This window comes from Scaptodrosophila lebanonensis, unplaced genomic scaffold, assembly GCF_003285725.1.
Source record: "Scaptodrosophila lebanonensis strain 11010-0011.00,11010-0021.00 unplaced genomic scaffold, SlebRS2 tig00000092-arrow-pilon, whole genome shotgun sequence".
In the NCBI taxonomy this organism is placed as follows: Eukaryota; Metazoa; Arthropoda; class Insecta; order Diptera; family Drosophilidae; genus Scaptodrosophila; species Scaptodrosophila lebanonensis.
Window position 1 is genome coordinate 656,948 of NW_022060566.1, and position 22,633 is coordinate 679,580.

At 37.8% G+C, this 22,633-nt stretch overlaps 1 protein-coding gene and 1 pseudogene across 3 annotated transcripts in view; one reads left to right on the forward strand and one right to left on the reverse strand.

The window, feature by feature from the left end:
* LOC115627081 overlaps window positions 1–22,633 on the reverse strand; it is a 159,042-nt gene that overhangs the window by 38,182 nt on the left and 98,227 nt on the right. The gene's annotated exons all lie outside the window — the stretch shown is intronic.
* LOC115627084 lies at window positions 5,021–5,772 on the forward strand (annotated as a pseudogene).

The following is a 22,633-nucleotide window of genomic DNA, read 5'->3' on the forward strand; positions in this document are numbered from 1 at the left end:
TGTCTTGTTTCATGTGTGCAGCTTTTAAATTTTAAAGTTGTTTGTACGTCCGGGTCGGCATTGTCTCTTAATGAACAATTCCAGTATGTAGTTCAGAGCTTATGAGTTAAATTATTTGTCGCAGTTTCCTCTTTGATATTTCACTTTTGAGCTTTGTATATATTGATTATTAAATACCGGCCATATGTTATATAATAATGTACAAAGGAATTTGGGAATGCGTATCGACTTTTTAATTGGATTCTTTGATTCATTGCTTATATTTGAAGTATGCACCATTTGTTGTCCGCCACTGTTTAACTTCTGGATTTTCTTATTGCTTTGTGATATTTGGCATTCCTTTGGGTCACAGGTGACAAGTGTACTGAAAAATCCAATATATTTGTACAAATATATGCGACATTGCTTTAAAAACAGAGCAGAGTCAATAACAAATGCTTCGATATAGCAGAATAAAATTGCTTAGCACACATATACAGATGGGTCCACGTATGTATGTATATGGCTTTGTTCTATAAGCCCACATGTTAATCTTTTGAGCCCCACTGACACCAAAATATTGAATATGTATATGTGTCTAGGTATATACTACTTGTACAAGTATATATGTATTTGTCCAATTTATGGTTCAATTTTTTGCGCTTAGATATAATTGTGCTTATGTACATATGTTGTTCCGTTTCAGCTCTCATCTCAGCTCAGACATCCAAAACACCCACACACACACACACACACACACACACACTTTAAGCTGTTGGCTTGTTGTTGTTGTTGTTGCTGCTGCTGCTGCGGATTTGACTGACGCAGCGAATCGTTGGTGGCTTGGCTGTCTTGTTAAAGCCAAACAAAAGCAACTAAAAAGACATAACTTTTCAAACGCTTTTCTTTTGTTTTGTCGTTTGCTCTATAATTGTTGTCGTTGTCGTTATTATTGTTGTTGTTTTAATTTCTTTTTCAAGCCTGAGTTTCGACAATTAATCGCTGAGACGTTGGACGGCAGAAATGGTCGGTCATTCAACGCCTGGCCTGAGAAAGTCTTTCGCCAGCTGTGGACCAATGTTCGACAGCACAGAAATAGTGGATCATCATCGATCGACGTCTGCGTCTCCGTCTGCTTCTGCGGCTTCGGCTAACACTATTTTTGGCCATGGCTAACACGTTTTATGGCCGTGCAAAACTTTTACGTGCATTAAATCTTTGTCTTTATGCGAAAGTGTTGACCAAAAACTGACAAAAGTCAGCGTCTTGTCTCCAACCACGTCCAAGAGCATCAACTTTCGCTCTTTTGTCCACAAGAAACAACAAAAATACAAATAAATTGCAATATCAGTAACAGTTCAAAAACAAAAACAACAACAACAGCAGCAGTAAGTTCATTCCACTTTTGACGCCCGCTCCAAATGTCTGTTGCAATAATTGTTAATAAAAATTAATATTTATTATGCATAACTTTTTTTTTTTTTTTTTGCAAAAATTTGCCGACAACTCTTGCAGCAGCACGCGTCAGACGGTGGCCTGAGGACATGGATCCGAATCGATTCGTTTCGTTTCGGGTTTTGGATGGATTTTATAAGCCATTAAATGCACATTACGCACCAGCATCAGCATCAGACACACATCTATATGGCTATGGCATATTTTAGTGGTCAATCGTTGTTGTTGTTGTTGTTGGGCTCTTGGGGCATTGACAATGACAATCTTTGCGGACAGTTCAGTGCTATCTGGACTGTCAGTTTGTACAGCTTTAGACGTTGATGAGCCGTGAGTGAAGAGTGTGAAGACTTTTATAGCTGCCTGACCTTGTCACATTTCAGCACGATTCGTTAATGAATGTGAGAGTTTGGGGACATCTTGAATTATGTTATCAAATGAGCAAATATTTCGTAGCAGAAATCTGCATTCATTATACAAATTAAACACCTTTTTGGTTTATAATAAAGCATATTCCATCTGCGAATAAAGTATGCTATAATATTGAAATATATATTATATTACTTTCGAAAATCGTGTATTTTTGTTGTAAAATTGATCTTTTCAAAATTCTAAATGAAACTCGATTTGCTTAAGTGCCAGGATAATGTGTTTGCAAAGTTTTGTGTGGCTGGCTCTTATGATCTTCGTAAACAACATGTTCATACAGTCGAACAGTTTCAGATAGACGACTAGCGAGCAGTGCCCAAGATTACTGCCTCCTCTGACTATGATTTAATTTTTTTTTCAAGTTAATAATTTTTGGGTCAAATAAAACCATCCATGATATTTGCTTCAAAGAGAGCTTTAATAGCATCACACAAATGTTTGCTGTTTCTGATATCTGATTAAAAAAAAAAAATGGATTTTGAATCAACAATGCAGTTTTCGATCTACTATATGTGTGTATTTCTGTGGTATATCTAAGAGTTTAATTTGCGAGCATATATACTCTTTAAAAAAATTGTTGTATAAAATGCTTTTGGATCCTATTACAAATTTGGAAAATTAACATTTATGTAAAATATCTGAATTAGTTTGTACGAATTGCTTGTAAACCAAATAGGACGTTTTTGCAATTTCCTCTTAAGACAACACATGCCTATTATATTCGCATTAGCAGCGTATAGAAGGACTTTTAACTACTTTTTCTACCGTCAACAAAATTGAAATGCCAAGATGGTGGCAAATGCTTTCAATTTTTCTTTTGAAACTTTCCATACCTTGAACTACTTGTAGACGATGCGGGAAAATTCGCATTGCTGTTGAAGCCTGGCTTGGTGCGGTTTCGGCTCGCTTATATACCCGTAGTAGTAGTATAGTATTATTTAGCTGGCAACCGCTGTTTTGAATTCAATGCAAAATAAATGTAACAAATCATTTAAAGTTTTGCACACGACAAGCCACAAACCATGTCAAGTTTTTAGCTGCACTTGAAAGTTTTCAAGTGAACTTTCACAAGGCAACGACGACAACGACAACGGCAACGACAACGGAGCGACGATGTGACGAAGTGACGGTGTGACGACGACAACGGCTGGCGATGGCTAGAGGTAAGTGCTAAGGCGGTTGATAACAGCGGGGGCATGAAGTAGTGGAAACACCTACACTTTCTGGCAGCTGAGGCCATTCATCTATGCACCCAGCTATACTCGCACAAATTCCCCCCCACCCCCCACACACAGACACAGACACACACACACTCAGACAGGCACTCATGTGTATAGCAATGGGTCGGTCAGTCGGCTTACAAATGTTGCCGTTGGCTTGGCCATTACATCGACGACACTCTACGAGTAGCACGCATCGGCTGGCAAGTTCAAGTTTAATCGACGCAACGCGCGCTGCAAAAGTCGCTTGCAAAACGCGCGACGGCCGCCTCGGAGCCGGCGGAGGCATATGGTTTAGTCATGCCCCGCGCGCCGTTGTTGTTGTTGCATTTGCAATTTGAAAAACTAACTTTGGCAACGTGTCAAACGGGTTTTCGCCTGTGCGGCACATGGCCGCCGGTCAACATTTTTGCGCCGATTCCGATTCCGACTCGACGCCGCGCACACGCGCTCCACAATCCGATCCACTGTCCGCCGTCCGCCGTCCATCGTCCATGGTTCACATCTCGTTGGTCTGGCCTGCATCGCATTCTGCTCCATGAATATGTAGATTTGCACAATAACCACAACAACAACAACAACAACAACAATAAGGAGAATAAGTGAACTGGCGCAACTGCAATGACAAGTCGAGTAATTGCAAATGGGACTGGAGAAATTGCAGAGTATACAAGTACAATAGAGTTAAGTGCTCTGGTTCCATTAAACGCGAACAGCATCTACTTACTTAGACAAATACTAAGCATAAGTATACATACAAGTTTGTGTGGCTGCCAACCATTTAGTTGTCCGAGAAGTTTCGCATTAAATGCATTTCGAACTTCAATTAAATGCAATGAATTATTTTTGAAGTGTGCACTTCGGGCTAAGACATGAACAACAACAATACTATGTATCCGAAGTGGGGATGTTCTAGTACTCAACAGCCACAAGTTAGAACTGCAGATATATATATACTATAGATACATAGGCATAGTTCGAACAACATTTTAATTTCAAGTCCATAGGTGATAAGTATTGCTTCATAAAGAAGTTGCATGATCGTGCAATTTTAATGAACTTATTACCTTATATAAATATTACATAACAAATATTGTTTAAGTAAATTTCTTCAATTCATGTATCTACTACATACAAGTATGCTGTTTCTTTTTCAATTACTTATACATAATCTTTCATTGATTGTTATAGCTTAAGATCCTGGCAGTCATAGCTATTCAAACCCTGTTAGCTGTAAGATTTAACTTTAAGCTAGCGTTAATTAAACAAATAAACTTATTTTTGAATATGGCATGATTAAAAATATTGCTAATAAAAATTACACATATGGTGCAAAATCATGGATCTTCTTAAAGGTCTCGAAACGTTTTCTATTCATCAACTGCGTTATATAAATAATAAATAACTAACTAGTAACTGGTATAGCGGCAGTTCTTGGCATGACTTGAATTATCCTTGCTGGCCTATAAGCTCCAGTCACGCATCTTGCGCTTTTTAATCGAAATCTGGTTTTTATGAAATTAATTCACAACAGATTCAGAAGCAAAAAGAAGTATTACATAGAAGACATAATACTCATTGCCAGTTTTTCATATTAATTTAATTTTTTATTTAAGTCACATGCTGTTGTTGTACCTGGTTTTAAAGCCACTTGTCGTCTATTACCGATGTACATAGAAGGAAGTTGTTAATCAACAAGTTAATGCTTGTCAAGCTTCAAACAAGTTTGGTTATAGTTCTTGACTCAGCTCTCAATACTACACTCTACTTATATCGATTTCATGACGTATTGAATTGTGTACAAGAGTTTGCGATTTCTCATTATTTCAGAACGGATCTTTGTGAATATAACTTCTTGAACTTTCAGTATTGGCAGGCTGGCCATGCCTGAACCCTTATAGAGTTGTCAGCATCTATTATTCAGTGAACGAATCGTTTTATTGAAATTGTTGCAAAAGTTTTTAGAAATTCTCGAAATACATTCGTGTAAGTATCAATTAGCAATACACAAAGAAACGGGGACACTATTATGGAGGAATACCAGCGCGAACCGTGTCCATATCGCATTGTTGACGACAGTGGTGGCGCCTTTGCCATGGGCTGCTTGGGCGGTGGCGCATTCCATGCTGTGAAGGGATTTCGCAACGCCCCCGCCGGGCTGCGTCGTCGTTTTTATGGGGGCCTGATGCAGCTGAAGCCTCGCTCGCCTGCCGTGGCCGGGCAGTTTGCCGTATGGGGCGGTCTCTTCAGTGCAGTTGACTGCCTCCTCGTGCATTACAGGCAGCGCGAGGATCCCTGGAATGGAATCGTAAGCGGCGCTGTCGCTGGCGGCGTAGTGGCCGCGCGCAAAGGAATGCTCAGCATGGCTGGCAGTGGTTTCATGGGCGGCATGCTTCTGGCCATGTTTGAGGGCATGGGTATACTAATCACACGCTTCTCAGCCGATGAGTTCCGCAATCCTGACCTGTTGTCACCGATCGAGGCTTCACAGCTGATGCACGAATCTGGCTACCAGAACGAGAAAGAGCCGCGTCAACACGAGGGTCAACAATTTCAATAGCAATGATGCAATGATGTCATGGATTGGTTTCGTCAGACATTACTATACGAGTATTATTTTTCCGGTCCAAATTGTAAAGCTGCAGTTCACAAAATGTTCAATCCACTCTTTCGGCTGACGAATAAAAACAAATCACACCATTCAATACGCTTACTGTTAGGCTTTGGGGGAGACGAGACAAGCGACTTTAATTGCTCTTATCACATATCGGTTATGTAAGTGACTACAAAATCGGAATTACGGACTTATCGATCGACACACCACTCCACGCCACGCCACTCCACTCCATCCAAATTATCTAGTTCAAATGGCCATTTCCGGCAAGTCAAGCGCAAAAATAAAGTGGAAGCAAGTAAACCAATCGTGCAAACAAACAATCAGACGGACAGACAAACAAACGGCCAAACACACAATGGCCTGCACAATGCAAACAATAATAATCATAATTTGTGCTGTCTTTTCTTTTTCTTTTTCTTTTTCGTCTTTGTCTTCTTCACCTTCTTCTGCTTCTTTTTGTTTTGCCTCTATGCCTTTTTTTTTAATAAATAAATAAATATCGTAACAATTCATCATCAGCAGCACAAATACAACAACACTGGCGCTGGCGAGGCAAAGAGTCAGCAAACGGTTCCATTCATTATACCAATATTACAATAGTGTATGTGTGTGTATGTGTGTATTAGTGTGTGTGCGTGTGTGATTGTGTGCGCCTCTATAGTATGTTCATAATCAATCCATATCATTTGAACAATATGCGTTTGCTTGTTTTGCATAAACAGAAATGAGGCTTTGCTCTGCACAATAGAAATGGAAAATCAGGAAATTTCCTTCAGTTTGCAAATATCCAATTGTATTCGGCATTGCCTAGATACTCGTATACCCAACATACTACATACCTATGTACATACCAGGTGCATGACCTTGAAGCAGGTCTTAATTCGTTCAAAGGCGAATTGCAGTGCACCATGGGGGAAGAGCTGTTCAGTTATTAGATATTCTTCAGATATATAGTATCGATGGAATTTTGAGGTTTGCTTGGAATAAGCCATACTTAAGCCATCCAATGCAAGAACAAATGATCCACGACATATACTCTATGTTTCGTTAACTTCTATAAGTTCTCTATAGCAATCGCTATAGTTGTGCGTTAAAGATCTCTTTAATCTTTACTACTACTCCCCCTAAACTACTAAGGCAAGAAGATTACCTTCAGATGAGACTAGCAAACCAGATACTACTACTTATTAAATAGTTTTTCTTAGGCTTTCTTATCTTTTAAGTTGAAATTATAACGTTGTATTATTAAATATCTTTATTTTATTTATATTATATAAATCATATTAATATAAATCATAGTTTTTGTATTTGTATCGATAGCACTATTTGTTGATTTACTAAATAAAAATAAAATAAAATACACTACATGTTCCCCTTAAGCATGAAACGCGTTTTGTAAAAAAGGCATTCAATCATTTATCAAACAAAATTGTCTATTGTAGGTAATCGTATTTAGAATAACATTTTTTGGACCTGTTTTTTATACCCTGTACCCAAAGGGTACAAGGGTATATTAGTTTAGTGCGAGTGCACATGGAACACACAGAAGGAGGCTTGGTAGACGCCACAAAGTATATATATTCTTGATCAGCATGACAAGCCGAGTCGATATAGCCATGTCCGTCTGTCCGTCTGACCGTCTGTCCGTCTTTCTGTCTGTATGAACGCAAGGATCTCCGAAAGTATAAGAGCTAGAATAACCAAACTTGGTATACAGATTCTCCTGAGACCGAGAAAGGACGAGTGTGTTCATTTTTTCTGATCCACCCCCCCACTCCCCCCCCTATTAACGATTTTCTATAACTCCCGTAATTCTTGGAATTTTTAAAAAAATTTTAAAATTTGGTTGTCACATTAGGTTAGTAATTATATAACCGTATACCAAGTCTCATTATGATAGAATGATCGGAAAGAAAGTTATAGCCATATAACCAGGCTCAATGCACACATACATACATATGTACAAGTACACAAACACGCATAGACACGATTCTGATGTAATTGTAAATGTATGTATGCATGCATGGAATATTTTATATTTAATTAGTTAATATTTAGTTAATTAATTACATTAATTTAGTTAATTAATTTAATTAAATTAATTAATTAATTTAATTACTTTTTTGTGGGGTGGTACAGGGTATTTAAGAGTTGAGCCTGCTCGACTTTAGCATTCCTTTCTTGTTTCAATAGTGCTTTTGATGTTATGGCGCAAAAAACATAATTTAAATTATTCCTATTACTATTTTTATTAATTATTAAGTCTTAACTTAGTAGCGAATTCGCCGACTATTTGGACATTCTATGCATATTTTCTGGTTTGAAGATCTGTAGATACTCGTATGTGTAGATAGATATTTACATTTGGCAAAAATTGTCTGACTAATGACCATGATATGTTAAATCTAAAGACAAGTCTGACTTGCCCATGACTCAGAGGCGGTAGTCGGTCGCCTGATGGGGTTTTTATTTTCGAGCATTTACTTGTATTATAGGTATGTATGTAGGAGTTGTTGTTGTTGCTGTGTCGTCGTCAAGTGTCGCACGACAATCGAAATGATTTTGCAGTATAACGTTTTCATATAGTACGTGTACTCGTATTCCGATAAACACTCTACAGTGCCTGTATAAATCAACAGAAGCAGCAACAGCACTCAATTAAATTAGCATATTGTTAAATGGAAGCTGCTGAGTCGCCCTTCTCGCCCTTTCTTCGGCCCTCTTCTCCCTCGCAAAATGTGTTAATTTATTTGGATTAATTGACAATTTACGAAAAAAGTAGAAAGAAACAAAATAAAATAATACCCGTATACCGTATACGAGTATCGTCGTCAACAAGGCAAACAAAATTCCGTCACTTGATTTCCGCAACATTTTATTTGTATTTTTATTTGGTTTCCAGATTACTCATAAGCTCTCTGTGTAAGAGGTCGAGCAACTTTCACGCCATAACTCATGCAATTCTAAAATTGAAATGTTTCGTTGCATGTGTGTGTGTGTGTGTGTGTGTTTGGAATGTTGTTATTTTATATGAGCAGTAATTAGTTAAATATACGCACAAAAGTCAACAACAAATTGACAGTTTGGCATGCGCCCAACCTGGCCGCACCTTGACTTCTCCGCTCACCTCTCATCTCAGACGAATTACGAATTTATATATACTTGTATATGTATGTATATATGTAGGTTGATATCTTAGCTTGCCTTCTCTGGCTTGTTGTGTTGGTGTCACTTCCACTTTTAAGTTACTGGCTTGTTTTTGATTTATGCTTAATATTGCAGACTTATTGCATAAGCACAAACACATGGGCGTGGCGGCACAGTGGGCGTCCCGACCCGACCCGTCCCGTCCCGATCCGACTCGACCCTATTCCCACTGTCAGATATAAAAACGGTATTAGAGCGTAGTAGAAGCGAAGAAGCGGCGGCAGTAGCAACAAAATCACTTTCAATAGTTACCGGAAATATGCCGAAAATATGCATACAAATTGTATGCTTAACGCCCGGTCGGACGGACAATCGGACGGTCGGACCAGGCCAGGCCAGGCCAAGCCAACAAACAAATTGTTGACACATTTGTGTAACAGAAAACGTTGAAAGTGAAGGTGTCAGTCTTGTTTGGTCGCTCGACCGTTTGGTTTTTGGTATTTCGGTCTTTTGGTCAGCTGGCGAGTGGCGTAAAAGTGCCGTAGATATGCATATGATAATGGCATATAATGGCTCTTTTATGCAAATTTCCGACAGCATTTCACACACACACACACACACACACACACACACACAACGACGACAACAACGATGACGATGACGACGCCAACGATTTGTGCTGGAAGAAGAAAGGCCATCAAAATTGGGGGACTGCATAGTTGGCGCAATTTTCGGACAGACCAGGCAATTTCCTAATCATTTGCAAAGAGAATGTCTGTGTGTGTCCGCCTGTCTGTCTGTCTGTCTGTTTGTCTATGTCTGTATCTATGTAGATATGTACTATACTATGTGTGTGTCTGTCTGACTGCATTGGCCAATGTGAGTGAATGGCTCGGCTTGAGTGCCTGACTGTATGTATGTTTCGCAATCACTAGGAAAATTAATGAGACACAACAAAATGGCACAACAAATAACAAGAAAATGATAGAATGTTGCCAATGGTCGAGTGAGATTGACAATGGAATACCCTTACAGTGACAGCCATTCACAACATAACAACGAACAAAAGGTATTTGGGGAGAGACTCACCACATTTCATAAAATAGTACAGTAATTTTTATAATTACAAGTATAATTCGAATAGCAGTCAGTCCTCACATCTATACAATCTCACATACATTTGCACACAACTAATATGCCTACGCATTTTCTTGTTATAGGGTATAGAAAGGAAATTTTCAAATCTTAGCGAACACAGGATGAAACGGCACGGCACCTTTTTAGGCATAAATTAGTTGTTCCAAGAGAAAGAGAGGGAATACCTGCTCTTAAAAATGTCCTATTTGCATGAAATGGCTATTTAGACAAAATAGTCTAAAGCTAAAACACAATCAACATTTAGAGATGCCTTGGGAATTCTTGGATAGCCGAAGCATACACGTATATGGCAGCCGTATGGTATGGGATTTTTTGTTACTTTTTATTCGATCAATATATTGCAAATGTGTTACACACAATCGATTGATGTGCATGGAAATGGAAGATAGTTGCTACTGGGACATAAAATATAAATAACTAGCAGGTATTGCCCGTCTTAATATAATGTTTTAAATTGTATTTGTTTTCTGTGTGCATGACCTACCCATATGTTTTCACCTTATTAGCTACCAGTAGGGAGGCATTTAAATGGACATTTTCTGTTCTTGACAAACAATTGTTCAGTAGTCCGTTACATTATTGTTCTTGCCAAAATATTTCGTTAAACGTGCACACACATGACCACTATAACTAATATGAATATAATATTAATAATAATAAAATATTTTTTAAAAGCTCGTTTCCCCCCTTTGGAGCTCGAATTTTCCAAAAGCCTTTCTTAGTGCGCACCTACACTATGCTGGATACTATGAAAGGATACTTGTGCGTTGATTGCCAATCAGTCCGTCAGTCAGTCAGGACGAACTGTTTTATACATGTATAGAGATTGGGAAAATGTCAAAAAAAAAACGCATAGCAACAGACAGCAGTGTCCTGTTATGGCGATTATAGTTCTTTAAATAAAATGTCCATGATGTGAAGAAGTTGTTCTTGTTAAGTGTCCTTAAATGTGCCGCAAATGCACTCCTCGCTGTCACTTCTTGGGATTATATTGTATCTGATTCATTTGCCAAGCTGTCAAGTCTTTCTGCTTTTTGTTGCCATTAGTGTTATGGCGGGGTCTTGGCTCTTAAGATGCGTATCCCCTTAGAGCGTCTTCAGTGCGGCGCCAAGTAGGGAGAGCGCTACATTTATGCAACTAATCAAACAAGTTGTTGTTGTTGCTGCCGCTGTTGTTACTTGGTACGCGTATTGGTGGCTCAGAGGCGCTCAGCACTTTCAACTTTGTTTGGCAGTGTCCTGCCGCTCCACCGCACCGCACCACACCAAACCACCCCGCCACTCGTTTTCTCAACAAACATCAACTTTTGATTGCACTGCATTAAATTGATTTTCGACATGCTTCTTCGTCTTCTTCTTATTGACTTTTTTCCCTCTCTTCCACTGCTATTGGCCAGCTGCCTCTGCACGTTCTGCCTGCTGTTGTTGTTGTTGTTTTTGCTATTAGCGCGCATGATTGGCATTTCTTCTACAGCAACATACATGTTTGTATATAATTTTATGTTTTTATTTTCTGTACAATTTAGCTTCTTCACTAGTATGTGTTGCTCATCAACAGTTTATTTATTTACTTTACTGTTTACGTTGATTACTTCACTTTTCTCGAAAAACAACAACAACTGTGACGTCGACTGCGACGTCAATGCAGCTGGCGACTGTCAAAAAAAAGAACCCCCTCCCCCCCCAAAAAAAAAAAATGGAAATGAAAATTGATTTCTGCTATTTGGCCACTTCCGATTGGTGCTGTTACATCGACATCGTCATCGTCATTGTCTGGTGTGGTCTGGCGGGGGCCTGGTCTGCTCCCTGGCCCGCCAAGTGACTGTCAAAAATGTGACACATCATTGTCATAAGTTGCATAAGCGCCACCGCCACCACCACAGACACAGAAGACGAGCCACAAAAATCAAACTGACTGCTTAAAAAAGCAACAACAACAACAACAACGAATCGAAAAACATTTTACTTTCAATTGTGTCTAGTGATAAAGAGCATTAGAAACAAAATGAGCGCGCAGACGAATCATGAAAATGGCGCGCCATTCACTTTTGCAAATACACACACACACACACACACATACATATAGTCGTATAACTGATCATCATGGGTTGCTTGACCCCATTTATTGCACTGGCGAATCAAATACTTAGTTATACACAAATAGGCACATAAATAGTGACAGTTTGAAGCTGTATCCGCAAAAGTTAATGCACAGGTGAAGACGATCCTGCAATTGTTCTGCTCATCTCCCTTTATCGCAATTGGGCCAGACAGGTGCAATATTTTAGCAGCTTTTTTGTGTCAGTGTTTCAAATTAGAGTTTGAATGAAATGCAGTTACAGTTACAGCTGCTTAACGAGCTAGCAGGAGTCCCACAATGTGAGCTAGTCCCAGAGCGGTCGCTCGGCTCCAATCAATGATTTGTTCAAAATGAAATTGAAATTGATTTTTCAAAAATGTTAAATGCAGGCCGATTCGCAACATAATTTATAATATTAAAGACACCTTAAACTAACTACAACAACTCAGGTGTTTATTAAGTTATTAAGCTGGTCTGAAAAAGTCTGCATTTTTAAAGATCAAGAGATATAATTTAATTATTATTTTAGGCTTAACATTGCCAGAGAAAGCACTTTAAAGAATAAGAAGAAAGGGGAAATGTTAAGTTATCATGCAGCTTCGAATTCATGTTACGCTTAACAGCAGCATGTTAGCAAAATAACAGAGTGGTTGTAGCAGCTGGCTGTTAAGGTTTTGTCCTAGAAATGTTATTGGAAAGAAACTCAGGAAAAAACAATACAAATATTATGCTAGGAAGATAACATAAAGTCTTGCAATTAATTGAATAGATTTTTTGGTGTCATTATAATTAAAAGGAATATCATCATGTACCGTATATATCATACAGTCTGTTAAAGAAGAATCTCGGAAAATTAATAGTCTTTGCGTAGAAAATGAAAATATTTCACATGCTCTTCGTGTTCAAATTGTGGACGTCGTGTATCTATTTGCTTGTTTGTTGGTGTAGGTATCTATGTATCTAGAAGCAGTTAAGTTACATGCTCGCTTCTTCTACACGCTTTGATTTACGCCACAAAATTAACATTACACGACATATAGCAGCCATATAATTTAATGCACGACAGCAAAGCAATCAGTTCAGCAACTTATGCGACTACAACGGCAATAAGGCGAGAAAAATTCTTTTCATGGCAAGCGGAAATGGCTCGTTGTGAGGCGCGCTTTGTGAGCCGCCTCTCGACTGAATACACCCTTACACACACAAACACACACACATGCGAGTATAGACATACTGGCATTTGTGCATACAGGTATGTATTGTATTTATAAATACATGCATAGCATTTTTCACACTTGTGGAAAATTAAAACTTAACTCGACACTTTTGCTGTTGCGAGTGTCGTTTTTGTTTTCATTTTTCTACAGTTGCCTTTGTTCTTGTTGTTGCTGCTGTTTCTGTTTTTTTTTTTTATTGTTTTAATTACACGCGTTTTTCCGCGCATTGTTTCAATGGCCGTCAGGGCGGCAAACCGTGCACAGTTGTGCACGTGCTGCTGTTGCTGCTGTTGTTGTTGTAGTTATTATTACTGCAGGCACGCTGTTTACTGGCAAAATGAAGTGGTCATATCTGCGCTCCGCTCCACGCCAAGCTTTAATGATAATTTCAAAATGACATAAATTCAACAACGGTCGTCTGGACAGCCTGTAATCAATGAACCGTCCAGGCAGCGGGCCAAACCCAAGATAAATGAAATAAATGAATGCTTGCCGGCTTACACACACAAACATACATACATAAATCTTTATATGTATATGTGAAAATATTCAAGACTGTATGTTCATATACATATATGTGTGTGTGTGTGTGTGTGTGTGTAAATGTGCGCGATTTAATGCTTAAATGAAAAATGAATTTTTAATTATTTTTTGTTCATTTACAGGCAATTTTTTATCATTGAGCGCATTGCTTGCTTACGGAGCGTATGCGTAATATTTGGCGTTGTCGCATTGCAATTCATTTAACTTCATTTCTTGCCATGACGTTGACAACTTAAAGCCGACAACCGCTCTCACACTCCCTATGATTCCTATAAACGTAAACAGATACGCCAGTATGTGTCTGTATTTATGTACAGACATGCAGACATTTATAGTGCTGCATAAAAGTATTGACACAATCAATTAAGTACAGGACTTCATTATGAAAGCTCATTTCATGTTGGATATAAATGAAATATTGATTCTTTCTTCAATTTCTCACCAATGCAGTTCTCACTTATGATATCTCCAAGTATTTGTGATAGCCGGAGTTTTATTTGACTTCTAATAACAAATGAAACATGATTTTTCTAGAACAGCACAGCTGCGATTGTACGAGCAATTAGTGTTCAGCCAAAGTTCGAAAATTAATATTTATTCGTATTGCTTTTGATGGACTTATGAATTTATAATAACCTGTACCCAAAGGGAAAAAATGGTATACTGGTTTAGTTACCCCACAAAGTATACATAGTATGAAAAGATGTAGCCATGTCCATCTGCCTGCCTCACTTTGTATATAGATTCTCCTATGTCCGAGCAAGGTTAAGTTTGTATTTTATTTTTTGGTTTAGATTCTATCATTCCATTCTTATTAAAAAATGTTGTTTAAAAATGTTAAACAATGTTATTAAATATTGGTTTAAGTACTTCTTTATCTTGACATTGTAGGATTTCCCACCATCTGCCTGTTCAGTGCCATGACTAGATTTTTACCCTACTTATCAATCATTGCACAACTTTTTTGAGCCAATTTGTCAACAGAAACGACAACAGTAAGTTGACACTTCAGATTGTGGTGTATGTTTGTGATTTTCAGTGTCGATTTGTCGATAGCAGTCGAAACTTTTCGCAATTAATACAATAAAAAAAGAGCTGTCTGGATTTGTGAAGAGACAAAAAAAGCAATGTTCGAATTGCAGAGTCTTTAATGGAAGTCCGTAAATACGCGTACTCTGCACTATCAAGTGCCCGAGCTATCGAGATGGCATTTAAAGAAATATTTTTAAATTTGATTTGGGATAAATAGATTGTATTACCACAATATTTTTCGTAGCTTTATAGAACTTAAATGAAGGATAAAAACATGTTCTTGTGTTTATTTGTAAGATTGTTAGAGTCGTGTATTAATATGAGTCAAATAAATAATTAATACAAGTATGAGTCAAAAATATAGATGAATATAAAGTGGCTATTCTTCTAAGCAACTACACATTTCTATAAAAATAAAATAGAAAGTTGGAAAACTATAAATATATCTTTTCAGCTCTCTGCACACGGCAATCTCTGCATTCGAATACATTTTCATTCTGGAGGCCTAATAAAATGAAATAATAGTATGGGAGTAATGTGCAGAATGGTTTTCTAATTACAAGGCAAATATAACGAATGTGTACCAATTTTTTGGTATGCCACTGTGTGTGTGAGGAAGGGCTTCTTTTTTTCGTTTCTGTGGTAATTTCTCATCTTACCATTCGGCAACTAAGTCCGTTTATGAGCAGAGCCATGTGCCGTTCGTTTTGGTTTCGTTTACGCTAACGGTACTTCATATGTATGTATGTATGTATGTACATAAATAAGTACTATGTATCTGCATGGCAGTTAGTGGCCAACGACCATGCAGCCTCATATCATATTTCATCATTTACTCGCGTTCAGCCCCAAGCCAAGCCAAGTCGAGCCGAGCTATCGATTTGGACGTCACCTGCCTGCCTAACTGTCCGTCGACACGGCGATCAGTTAACAGATGGGGAGGGGAAAGGGGAAGGGGGGAAGGGGGCACTGGCAACTGGGCCCTGGGGTCTTCTATATTGGGTGCTCGGCAACGCGGCTTGCCACTCATTGGGATGTCGCGCTTGTCATTAACTCGGCTCGCCGCCGCAGCAGCAGCAGCAGTTGCACAACGTTTGCGGTCTTTTCCTGGCTTCGCTTTCCATGAAGTCATCGGGTTTCAAGACAATTTCTTTACACAACTGGCAGGGCGCTAAATGTGGACTGTAGCTAGGTGTGTCCATTGTCCAGTCCATTGACAATCAAACATGTTGAAAGCTATTTGTAGTACACATTATATTTGGGAATGATCTCACAACATTTTCAATTTTATTAATGGCCTCTTTTTGGCGAGAACATCAACATTTTCGCTTGGCTGGAGTTGCATTTCATTTCATTTCATTTAAATCATCGAATGGTATTTATTCTCCCATTAGTTAAGTAATTAATTGCATTCAATTGAGAAAATTTGCCTAGCATTTGCATTTATTGAAATTTTGAAAAATCTTCAAGGCACATTAATAAGTGTGTGTGGATTGTTGAACAATTGAAAGGTGCTGGTAATTATCTGATAGTTTTGTAAATTCAATTACTAGCCACTTTTTGTGTGAGGACATAAAACATTTCGCTTGAATGAAGTTTCAGCCAACCGTGACAGAACACAATTCCATTTCAATTTCATTCAGTTTTCAGTGTATTTTTGCTTATTTGCAAATTGTTATTCAATGAATGCTTAATATTTAATCACATTCGCTGAAATCCATTACTTTGTGTTTGACTGACTGAACGTTTTTCTGACAACGGCAGACTAATGCTAAATTGAAAATTACTTGTAAAATCGTTGAGAACGTGCTTAAAATTAGCTCATCATTTTGTAATACAAATAAAATATTTACGATGAACAAAGGCCATGAAAAGGTAATTCAGTTCAATTATGGCACCATTTTAGGAATACAGTCACTCAAACATTTAAAAGCCAGTTTCAATCTACCGTGTCGTAATGGTGTTAATAAATGGTATCAAAATATTAATGGCATTAACAAATTGTACTTAACTTAGTTAAGTAAATAGTTGTGTATTTTGAGTTAAGTAGCCAAAATAATAAGCAATAGATAGCAAACAAAACAAAACAAAACAAAACAATTTACTTCAATTCTCATTCAATTTGACGTAATTGAGAGTTCCGTTATGATACAAATTGCATATAAATATTGGTTGAACAATTTAAATAAATTTGTTACAATAAACATCATCAGATGGATGTTGAATAAACAATTTGTCCATTATTATTATTTGAGTTGTGCCTTTTATTTATTTTCAATTCAAACGCAATTTAGTTTTAATTTTCACATTGAAGCTAAATTAAAGTAAAACGAGTATAGTTCTATTTTTCCGTTGAAGTATGAAATTTCTTCATTCAATTCGTATTAACTTTTCCCTCTTGAATCCAGTTATTTGTGCAACACAACATACAAGTATGTATTCAACAAGATACTATGTATATTTGTAAAATATTTGTCGAGCATGGCAATATTACTTTGAATATGATTTGCATATGTCAGTAATTTAAATAAAAACGAATTTTCGGCCTGACTGACAACTTCATTTCTGCGCATCCCAAAACTAGAAAAATCCAACTGGTTACCTTTGAAGAATGCCAAATATTTGCAATTGAAATTACTGCTGTCAGATATTTGGACAAATGGTTTATGTTGTTTTTGCTTAGCTCGTCGTATGCAACGCTACCATTCGATACGAGACAAATTCCGTTTTAATATGAAAAGAATTGAGCAACATAATTGCAATTTGTTGTTGCCGTTGTGACACATTCGCCTGTCAATAAAATCTACTTGTACTACTCGTACACTACATACACATACACATACATACATATAGTACATACAAGTATACGAGTATTCCAAAATTGCCAGCGATGTTGTGGGGAAGCGATAAGGGAGGGCCAAGTTTTGTGTACAACGTACCCCCACTATGTAGAGCTACTAACCAGTCAACCAGCCAAATTTCTGACTGACTGACTAGCTGCTGGTTTTTCAGTTTATCTGTCCGTCTGTCTGTCTGTCCGTCTGTCTGTCTCTCTGTTGGTTGGCTGGTTGTCACCGGTTTTTCATTACAGTTCACAAAACTGTGAAAAATGAAAATGAAAGTTTCAATTACAAATTGGAGCGGCTGGGGGCTGGCATCGGAACAACAAAAACATACTAATAAAAAAAACAAGTAAAAAATAAAGTAAGAAAAAGAAAGAAAAAAACATAAGCGCGAATTTTTCTTTCTCTCATTTTTTGTCCCCCCTCTCCTTCCTGCTTCATCTTTTGGTTTTTTAATGTCAAACGAAATGCGAAGAAAAAGTGAAAAAGTCGAGTCATTTAATTACTGGTTTTTCCGCTTCATGGCACGATTTTGAAGGTGAATGACGAACAGTAGTTGTGGTACTGGTAGTTGACGACAACTGACTTTATTTACATGACCGCGGGTGTGCTCAGTCACTTGTCAAATTGAAAACACTTCGCATTGCAACATGTGCGCCATAAATTTGCTTACAATTTCTTTCCAGTGCATTGAACTAGAGCAGCAACAACAAACAGCTGCTGCATTTGGCTAATTGAAAGCGTAGCCAGTCGACTTGAAAGTCAACAACAGCCGCAACCAGAAAGGCAAACATTTATAGCAATTGCTTTCGCAGTGGAGCCAGTTAGTGAGTGCACTTCAATTCGACGCATTTTAATTCAATCGACGCATGCCATTTTCAATATCAAGTTCGTTCAGCATCGCATGAAGCCGTTCAACTCAATTCAGTAGAACAGCAGCAAAGATATCTTTCTGAATTGCAAGGGCAATCAATTAGGCAGAAATTGAAGCAATGCTTTCAACGCAGCACTTAATGAAATGTTTGGTTGTTTTAAGGCATGTCTCAATACCACTTTCGTTAATCAATAGATCGATTAAATCGGACTGAAATAGCAGTTGCTTTGTGGTATTTAAGCTTCATTGAACAAGCCACACACAAAGTTCACTATCATGTTGGCAATACTGAAAGCGACTGTTCAATCGGGCTAGAACCAAGGCCGTGATGCGGCTCGATTCAAGACATTCGGTTGACAACTCAGACACATCTAAGACGCACATAAAAAGCAAAGGCCAATGGCGCATGACTTGCATGCTCAGCCCACTTCGAAGGCAGGGTAGGGGATCTCTAGGTCAGTTCTTTAGAGCTTTTTATGATTTGCTACATTTGACGAGCCAGTGTTGATGACAGTTTACGAACGAAAAAAAAAACAACAACCATAGAACAACAATGTTTACAGAAATCACAACTAAAATGGCCATAAAAAAAAGAGACGCCCATAAAAGCCATTTGCACAAATTCGCTGCTCAGTTTAAGTTTATGAGCCGCACTTATGGAGCATGTTTTGTTTCCTTTAGTATTTTTATTTTTTTCTGTTTGCTTTTCGGCAAAGCTCTGTGATTTGGATGTGACACTTGCCAGACAGCCCGAGGCACTCACTCATGAGTTCATGGAGCCAACTCGAATCATGGCCGCTCCGGTCGAAGCGAATCCCGCCAACATGTTATGCTGCAGTGGCTGCGAACAATTCGAACGATTTTAGCTTCCGAGCACTGCCGCCGCAGCTCTTCCAATATTAGCTTTGAATGAACAGTACAGTGAATTATTAGTTGTGCAAATAATTGCACAGTTCGGTTTACAACATTTTGTTCCACACTACTGACACAGCCCGCACACCACAATTTAGTCGCTGTGTTCGCCATTCACCAAGTCAGCCAGCCAGCCAGCCAGCCAGTTTGTAGTTACGAGCACTTACTTTATTGGCTCTATTTTTGATGATAAGATGGTCGGGCAACGATGACGCCGGCAGCTTATGACAATATTTGGCCAATATACTTGTAAAGTAATAGAAGAGCGTTTCGAAGCCGATTAGATAATTTTGTTTTTATAGGTGACACCGTAGTATGCACTTCGAATGGTTTTCATTTCCAGACGACTGGGCTCTTAAGTGGGCTCTTTGTCAGCTTATTAAGTGTTTTTAAAGCTACAACAAATTTAGAAACGTAAACGCACAAACAAGTCCATGGCACACAATTTAAATTCATCTTACAACTTCATTTGGTGAGCATTCATTTCCAGGAATCTAACTTTTTGTGCAAATGTTTGCGTTACACTCAGCGCGAATCTAAAAAGTTAATTTTGTTCAGCGGATGTGAGGCCTGAATTAAGATTAAATGGAATAAATAATCACTTGACGAGATCAAATGCAACACAAGTAGGAAATACTTTCCAATGAAGAGTTAGCAGAAGAAGGTCCTTTTGCTGCAGACATAGAAAATAATAATAATAATAATTTAATACTTATGGGTATTTCTGTCATGCTCTAAATATATTTAAACAAGCGTTTTGCAAAATAATTCTATTCGCATTTGGATTATGAGATAATCTTCAACATACTTGTATTTATTTCGTAATTGCTATGATAATAATAAATAAATAAATGAGAGCTTTCTTTTGGGATACATTATTGAATTTGTTTGCTTGTTTGTTTTTGTTTTAAAGTTAATTATTGCCTTAGCAGCTTCTATTTTATCAATAGAATTTCAAGCTACCATAGTCATGTAAGTCTTTATTGCTATATAATACAAACTGAATTGAAATGAACCAAAATTAAAATAATTTGCATGTTGCCTAACGATTAGAAGAGTCCACATACCAGGTTTCATTAATGTGGGCTTAGCTCTTTCCGAAATACAGGCGTTCATCCAGACAGACATTTCCCTCATTATGCTGCTTAAGAATAAGAAGATGCTTCCCTCTGCATAAACCTTTTATTGTTCTAATACTTGTATACCGGTTTTTTCTGCCCTTCGAGTACAACACATAAACATGACAGCAATTCAATGTCTGGTTAATATGTATATTGAATTGAAAACCAAGCACAAATCTGACGTGTCATTATTATTTATTGGCTCTTCTATCTCATACAAGTATATATAGTATATGTATAGTCAGATATTAAAAAAAAATTGTCACCAATATGAATGAGAAAATATAGGCAATTTTTTTTTCTGTTTTTTGCACTTCATAATTTAATGAACCACCGAGCTGTTTGCAAATAATTGTTATGAGCCATAAAAATTCAATCAAATATTAATTTCATTAACATTTCTGGGTCGAATGAAAATAAAATCGTGTTAGTGCAAAAAAAAGAAACACATTACAGGATTAAATAATTCAAGTGCTTAATACTAAGTATATGGAATTTGTGGCGAATGATTTTAAGAAAGTCACACGCAAAAATAAAACGCCAACATAATAGAAGTAAAGTCTTTAATAATGTTCAAGCATTGTCTGAATGAACTAATAGATGATGAATCGAATTTCCGATAAAATCATAACACATACCCGTACTTGTTGCCTATCAATACACTGTGGCTATGGCTATGGCTATGGCTAAGGCTCTCCAAAAATGGCCTTCTTGTATGTACATACTACTATACTTTATAGGCATTTGTTGGTTGTGTTTAATGACTTGCCTAATTGGTTACACAAGCGCTTATGCTGATGTGCCATTTAATGTACGTTAGTCATGCTAATACATATACTATATACTTGTACACAGATACATACATCTGCTTATGTATGTGTTACAATGGCGTGCTACATGGGCTTTATTTAACTGCCTAGCGTTGACATTTGCGCAGGTAACCATACGAGTGAGTATTGAAAATGTGGGGCTCCATGTTGGGGTCTCATAGCACTTGCATTTATTTTTCTTTTTTTTTCTATTTTTATTTTTATTTTATTTTTTTTTCTGTCGTGCCATTGCTGTGCGGCGTTTTGCACGTCCCTGACCACAAATCATTTAAAGTCATCAACAAAACATAAAAATGAAATAACACCAAACAAGCAACTGCAAAATTTTATTTATTTATATGTTGGTGTATTTGAATTTTTTGTTTTGTTTCGTTTCTTGTTGTTGTTGTTGTTGGTGGTGGTGGTGTGCACAGAAACGCGACGCGTTAAAGCATCCGTTGGATGGCCAAAGTGCGAAAGTGTTTATGTCATGATTTAACGAGAGCTGGGACCGTGGAGCCATTGGGGGCCAGGGGAGTGGAGACGATTGCAGTGCACAGCAGGCGAATTATGAAAAAATCATTGGAATTTGTTGAGTTGTGTAAATAAATAAAAAGCTCGTTGCATATTGAACGTACAGCGAAGCAACGCGTGAATAGATAGATATGTAGATATGGGCCAGGGGCAAGCGGCAAGCGGCCCCCTGGATGCTGTTAAGGGGGTCTGGGTGCTGTGCACAAATATGGTTAAACAACACCAACTATGTACTAACTACAACGACAACATAACGACGATGACAGCAACTAAAATGCATGCAAAATGGCGCACGTGTTCGCCATTAGAGATGCGAGCTGCGAAGCAAACCTGAAGAATCCTTCACAGTTTGTTGGCTTAACAGGAATGAGATGTACTTTTTGTACTTTCTTCCTTTCCATTCTTTTTTAAATTGCTGTCAAAATGTATGCACAGGTTAGGTTTTGTTAGACTGATTGCCCCGCTGTGGTAATGGGAAAACGGTAAGGGTATAGAAGAGCAAGATATGCAAATGCAAACGGATTTATACAAGAGTGTTGGCAAAAGACAATTCAAGCAAATTGCAGAATATGCATAAGTACTATATATCCTAGCCTCGACCTAAATATTAAATCTAAAGCAGTTGCAATTGAACATTCTATATGTCTATCCTGCAGGTTATAATCG